This window comes from Salmo salar, unplaced genomic scaffold (assembly GCF_965601325.2).
Source record: "Salmo salar unplaced genomic scaffold, fSalSal1 ptg000206l, whole genome shotgun sequence".
Taxonomy (NCBI): Eukaryota; Metazoa; Chordata; class Actinopteri; order Salmoniformes; family Salmonidae; genus Salmo; species Salmo salar.
Genome location: NW_027675329.1, coordinates 2338421 through 2345000, shown reverse-complemented (window position 1 = coordinate 2345000; position 6580 = coordinate 2338421). Strand labels below are relative to the sequence as shown.

Genomic DNA, 6580 nt, shown 5'->3' with positions numbered 1-6580 from the left:
AGATTGGTCCTTGGATACAGAGGGGTTAAACACTAAAGTTACCGTCCATCTAGTGAAGAGAGGAGAACCGGACAGAGGTAGCCAGCATCCGTCAACGAGAGAGGGAGGATAGGATAACTAGGATGCTGCTGGTAGAGTAGCGAACTAGCTTACCTAGCTGTACCGACTAGCTAGGATAACTAGGATGCTGCTGGTAGAGTAGCTAGCTAGCTTACCTAGCTGTACCGACTAGCTAGGATAACTAGGATGCTGCTGGTAGAGTAGCTAGCTAGCTTACATAGCTGTACCGACTAGCTAGGATAACTAGGATGCTGCTGGTAGAGTAGCTAGCTAGCTTACCTAGCTGTACCGACTAGCTAGGATAACTAGGATGCTGCTGGTATAGTAGCTAGCTAGCTTACCTAGCAGTACTGACTAGCTAGGATAACTAGGATGCTGCTGGTATAGTAGCTAGCTAGCTTACCCAGCTGTTCCGACTAGCTAGGATAACTAGGATGCTGCTGGTAGAGTAGCGAACTAGCTTACCTAGCTGTTCCAACTAGCTAGGATAACTAGGATGCTGCTGGTAGAGTAGCTAGCTAGCTTACCTAGCTGTACCGACTAGCTAGGATAACTAGGATGCTGCTGGTAGAGTAGCTAGCTAGCTTACATAGCTGTACCGACTAGCTAGGATAACTAGGATGCTGCTGGTAGAGTAGCTAGCTAGCTTACCTAGCTGTACCGACTAGCTAGGATAACTAGGATGCTGCTGGTATAGTAGCTAGCTAGCTTACCTAGCAGTTCTGACTAGCTAGGATAACTAGGATGCTGCTGGTATAGTAGCTAGCTAGCTTACCCAGCTGTTCCGACTAGCTAGGATAACTAGGATGCTGCTGGTAGAGTAGCTAGCTAGCTTACCCAGCTGTACCGACTAGCTAGGATAACTAGGATGCTGCTGGTAGGGTAGCTAGCTAGCTAGCTTACCCAGCTGTACCGACTAGCTTGGATAACTAGGATGCTGCTGGTAGAGATGCTAGCTAGCTTACCTAGCTGTACCAACTAGCTTGGATAACTAGGATGCTGCTGGTAGAGTAGCTAGCTAGCTTACCCAGCTGTACCGACTAGCTAGGATAACTAGGATGCTGCTGGTAGAGTAGCTAGCTAGCTTACCTAGCTGTACCGACTAGCTAGGATAACTAGGATGCTGCTGGTATAGTAGCTAGCTAGCTTACCTAGCTGTACCGACAAGCTAGGATAACTAGGATGCTGCTGGTAGAGTAGCTAGCTAGCTTACCTAGCTGTACCGACTAGCTAGGATAACTAGGATGCTGCTGGTAGAGTAGCTAGCTAGCTTACCTAGCTGTAACGACTAGCTAGGATAAATAGGATGCTGCTGGTAGAGTAGCTAGCTAGCTTACCTAGCTGTAACGACTAGCTAGGATAACTAGGATGCTGCTGGTAGAGTAGCTAGTTAGCTTACCCAGCTGTTCTAACTAGCTAGGATAACTAGGATGCTGCTGGTAGAGTAGCTAGCTAGCTTACCCAGCTGTACCGACTAGCTAGGATAACTAGGATGCTGCTGGTAGAGTAGCTAGCTAGCTTACCCAGCTGTACCGACTAGCTAGGATAACTAGGATGCTGCTGGTAGAGTAGCTAGCTAGCTAGCTTACCCAGCTGTACCGACTAGCTTGGATAACTAGGATGCTGCTGGTAGAGTAGCTAGTTAGCTTACCCAGCTGTTCCAACTAGCTAGGATAACTAGGATGCTGCTGGTAGAGTAGCTAGCTAGCTTACCTAGCTGTACTAACTAGCTAGGATAACTAGGATGCTGCTGGTAGAGTAGCTAGCTAGCTTACCCAGCTGTACCGACTAGCTAGGATAACTAGGATGCTGCTGGTAGGGTAGCTAGCTAGCTAGCTTACCCAGCTGTACCTACTAGCTTGGATAACTAGGATGCTGCTGGTAGAGATGCTAGCTAGCTTACCTAGCTGTACCGACTAGCTAGGATAACTAGGATGCTGCTGGTAGAGTAGCTAGCTAGCTTACCTAGCTGTACCGACTAGCTAGGATAACTAGGATGCTGCTGGTAGAGTAGCTAGCTAGCTTACCTAGCTTTACCGACTAGCTTGGCTAGCTAGCAGGACGTTCGTCTGTCGTTTGTCTCGATGATGATGACGAATCCGGTGAACCACAAAATGAAACAAGGATAGAGAGTGAAAAGGATCTGGCTACACTCATCCTGTCCCTGACCGTAAAGCAAAAAGCTAATTGAACAATAAAGTTTGGCGTTTCAACACTGTAACAAACTCCATCGTTATTCCCCAAAATTTACCTTAGTCCACTCTGCGCGTAACCGGACAATATTCTTGGTGCCACACCGGACGTGGACTCGGACAGTTCCAGAACGCGGACTTGAGCAGTGCAACACAATCAACTAAGCCCAGTCTTTACAGTGGGTTACATTAGTAATATTCATTTTTTATTATTATGTTAAACAAACGTTCCACTTTTTTTATAACAATATTTTGAGATCTAGGCCCATATCCACAAAGCGTCTCAGAGTAGAGAAGTGGTCGTATAAGTGCTGAGAATAAAGACATTTGACACTTCGGGGAATAAATTAAAGCTATGCATGAAATCTCTAGTCCCACCTAGTCAGCAGATATTTAGAACACCTCGTGAGCTGTCCTAAGTAGTTAAGAGTTAACAGCAGGTGTCTTGATAATACTATAGAACAATGCAGTGAGTCAGTGGTTCCTGAGCCACATGTAAATGCTTTGTAGTAGTTAAAATAATGTTTTGATATTTGATATGATCAATCCATAAATAATATATGTCCTGTCCTTTTGGCAATGATTTATGTATAATACTTATGTATAACAAGTGATACCATGTATGTCTCCAAAGCATTTTGTCTTCATTTTGGCAGATTAATTTATGCTAATTTCCCAAGATTAACTCAGGTTTTCGCCCAGCGATTAAGGAGTTGGAGCTGTGGCAGGAGTTGGACCTGTGGCTGAAAGGTGGCTGGTTTGAATCCCGGGCCGGGCGCTGGAAAAAACAGGTGGAATTGATCTGACCACTGGAGGGCTGCTGGGTTCACATCCTCAAAACATTCACCATTCGTTGATCAGAACTCTAGAGGTTCTTCTTCACTGAACCCCAAAATATATATCACTTTTAGTGATTCCATATATTAAGGAAGTGATAGAAGCCTTTTTGGTTCTATAAGGAACCTTCTTTTCTGAGTGTAAAATTAACACGTTTTTCTTTTGATTATTTAATTATCCACATCATGTTATTTCAAGTTCTCCCTTGGGAGCACAACATCACATTGTTAAAAAAATTATCCTAAATTTGGCATGGCTATAAATTGGGCAATTGAAGACATCTAGGGCGTAATCTGTGTTCGATGAAAATGAACATTGTATGCAACGTTGCAGGCAACATTATTGGCAAGGGACTTGATGCCTACTATGCCAAAGCTATTTAGAGTTGTTAAACGGGTGTGAAGAGTGTGTTGATATAACGGGAATATTGTCAAAATTCTTCTTGTAACAACGATCAGAATTGGTAAAGAAAATATGCATTCCATTATATTAGGCAATAATTAAGAGTAGGCAAAGTGGTCGTGTCATGTGAAAATTCTATCAAATGTGTTACATTGCAACGAGTACAGTCAGGGTGCCGTGGAGCCCCTGCAGTACCTCCACAGACCCCGGATTGAGAACCCCGGATTGAGAACCCCTGATTTAGCAGATGCTCTTATCCAGAGGGATTTACAGTAAATGCATTCATCTTAAGATAGCTATTTATTTTGGAAATAAAGTTAATAAATTCTTCATAAAATTGTCATCTTACCTCTTAGCTTTGGTGTCATGTCCCCCAGAGAGATGCATTTTAGAGGCAGGGCCCCCCTCCTCTCTCTCCCCAGAGAGACTCATTTTAGAGCACTGACCCCTAAACAGAGATCCAACATGTTGATTGTGGTCAACACAGGGACAACTAAACAGAGATCCAGCATGTTGGTTGTGGTTAACACAGTGACAACTAAACAGAGATCCAGCATGTTGGTTGTGGTTAACACAGTGACAACTAAACAGAGATCCAGCATGTTGGTTGTGGTTAACACAGTGACAACTAAACAGAGATCCAGCATGTTGGTTGTGGTTAACACAGTGACAACTAAACAGAGATCCAACATGTTGGTTGTGGTTAACACAGTAACAACTAAACAGAGATCCAGCATGTTGGTTGTGGTTAACACAGTGACAACTAAACAGAGATCCAGCATGTTGGTTGTGGTCAACACAGTGACTAATTCTTGAATGTCAATTGTTCTCATTCATTCATTATCTCTTTGAGAAATATATTTTTAACAACTTTCTCTTTTACTTCTCTACATTCATGAAGAAAAAGATGTACTATTTACTCCATACATTTTCCCTGACACCCAAAAGTACTCGTTACATGTTGAATGCTTAGCAGGACAGAAAACGGTCCAATTTGAACACTTATCAAGAGAACATCCCTACTGCCTCTGATCTGGAGGACTAACTAAACAGAGAACATCCCTGGTCATCCCTACTGCCTCTGATCTGGAGGACTAACTAAACAGAGAACATCCCTGGTCATCCCTACTGCGGACTCACTAAACAGAGAACATCCCTGGTCATCCCTACTGCCTCTGATCTGGAGGACTCACTAAACAGAGAACATCCCTGGTCATCCCTACTGCCTCTGATCTGGAGGACTCACTAAACAGAGAACATCCCTGGTCATCCCTACTGTCTCTGATCTGGAGGACTCACTAAACAGAGAACATCCCTGGTCATCCCTACTGCCTCTGATCTGAAGGACTCACTAAACAGAGAACATCCCTGGTCATCCCTGCCTCTGATCTGGAGGACTCACTAAACACAAATGCTTCATTTTTAAATGATGTCTGAGTGTTGGAGTGTGACCCTGGCTATCCGTAAATTAAAATAACAAGAAAATTGTGCCGTCTGGTTTGCTTAATAAAAGGAATTTTAAATTATCACTACTTTACTTTTACTTTTGATGCTTAAGTATATTTTAGCAATTACATTTACTTTTGATACTTAATTATATTTGAAACCAAATACTTTGACTTTTACTGAAGAAGTATTTTACTGGGTGACTTTCACTTTTAATTGAGTCATTTTCTATTAAGGTATCTTTACTTTTACTCCAGTATGAGAATTGCGTACTTTTTCCACCACTGTTCTAACGTTCTAGAGACAAATGAGCCACAGTTTCAACAGACATTTTGTAACTGCGTGGGCTACAAAGTTACTTTCAGTTTCATATAAGGAAATAAAGTAACGGTCACTGGGTGAATTTGTTTTGCATTGCCCAGCTCCCCGGGTGTGCAGAGGTTACGCATTTTAGACCATTTCATTGGTCCTTAAAATAAATATCCACTCGCCTGTAGCACCGGGCCATGCAAAACGAACTTCCCACCGTCGCAGGGCACTGAGACACAGAGTTCTAAACCCAGATGCGTTTCTTCAAGACATCTCTCTTACATTATTTTAGCTAAACATATAATTTACTGGAAACCAAGTTTAGCTGTGTTTTTTCCTCCAGAATGTGAGTTACTGTAGGACTATAATAATTGTTAACAGGCCTACAAACCCAAAAGGTTTTAATTATTTGAGAATGTTAATTTGTATGCCTCAAATATTAAACTGTCATAAAATATTTAATGATTAGTTGAATCAGGTGTGTACGTGCTGGTAAGAACAAAAGGATTGAGAAACCCTGAGATAAACATAAAACCATATAATGTAAAAGCTCCTCCGCCATCTTTACCAGACGTTTTACTGATAACATGTAGACCTACTGATTAGTTTCCACTTTGAAAACTGCTGTCTGTCAGCAACTCAGCTCAAGTAGCAGTTCTACTAACTAGTAATATCTCATTCCTAGTATTCATTCTCTTACTCTGTCCATTAGAATAGATTATTGTTCAGAAATACTTACTTTATTTTTCAATAATCTCCATGTAGTGTTTTCTGCTCTGTCGTCTCAAAATGGATCCTGAACAAAAGAACAACTTTACTTTCGGTTTCAATCAGCCGTCTCCCCACCCTGAAAATAAAGTGTTTTATTGGTATCTTCCACTAGATGGCAGTAAATACCTGCTGTAACTAGACTTTACAACTGTGTGTTCGGTTTCATACAGGCAGTGTCCCAGAGTTGGATTGCTGATCTAGGATCAGGTCCCCCTCTCCATGTAATCTGATTCATTATGATCTAGGATCAGGTCCCCCCTCTCCATTTAATCTGATTCATTATGATCTAGGATCAGGTCCCCCTCTCCAAGTAATCTGATTCATTATGATCTAGGATCAGGTCCCTCCTCTCCATGTAATCTGATTCATTATGATCTAGGATCAGGTCCCCCCTCTCCATTTAATCTGATTCATTATGATCTAGGATCAGGTCCCCCTCTCCATGTAATCTGATTCATTATGACATAGGATCAGGTCCCCCCTCTCCAAGTAATCTGATTCATTATGATCTAGGATCAGGTCCCCCCTCTCCATGTAATCTGATTCATTATGATCTAGGATCA

The 6580-nt window shown here is 42.2% G+C and overlaps 1 long non-coding RNA gene across 1 annotated transcript; it reads right to left on the bottom strand.

Moving 5' to 3' along the window:
• Positions 1-2436: 2436 nt before the first annotated feature.
• LOC123733292 (uncharacterized) lies at positions 2437-6076 on the bottom strand. Its single transcript, XR_014383236.1, has 3 exons — positions 5986-6076; positions 3841-3939; positions 2437-3030 (listed from the first exon to the last, which is right to left on the bottom strand). It is a non-coding gene; the product is annotated as an uncharacterized LOC123733292 (long non-coding RNA).
• Between the last annotated feature and the right edge of the window lie 504 nt (positions 6077-6580).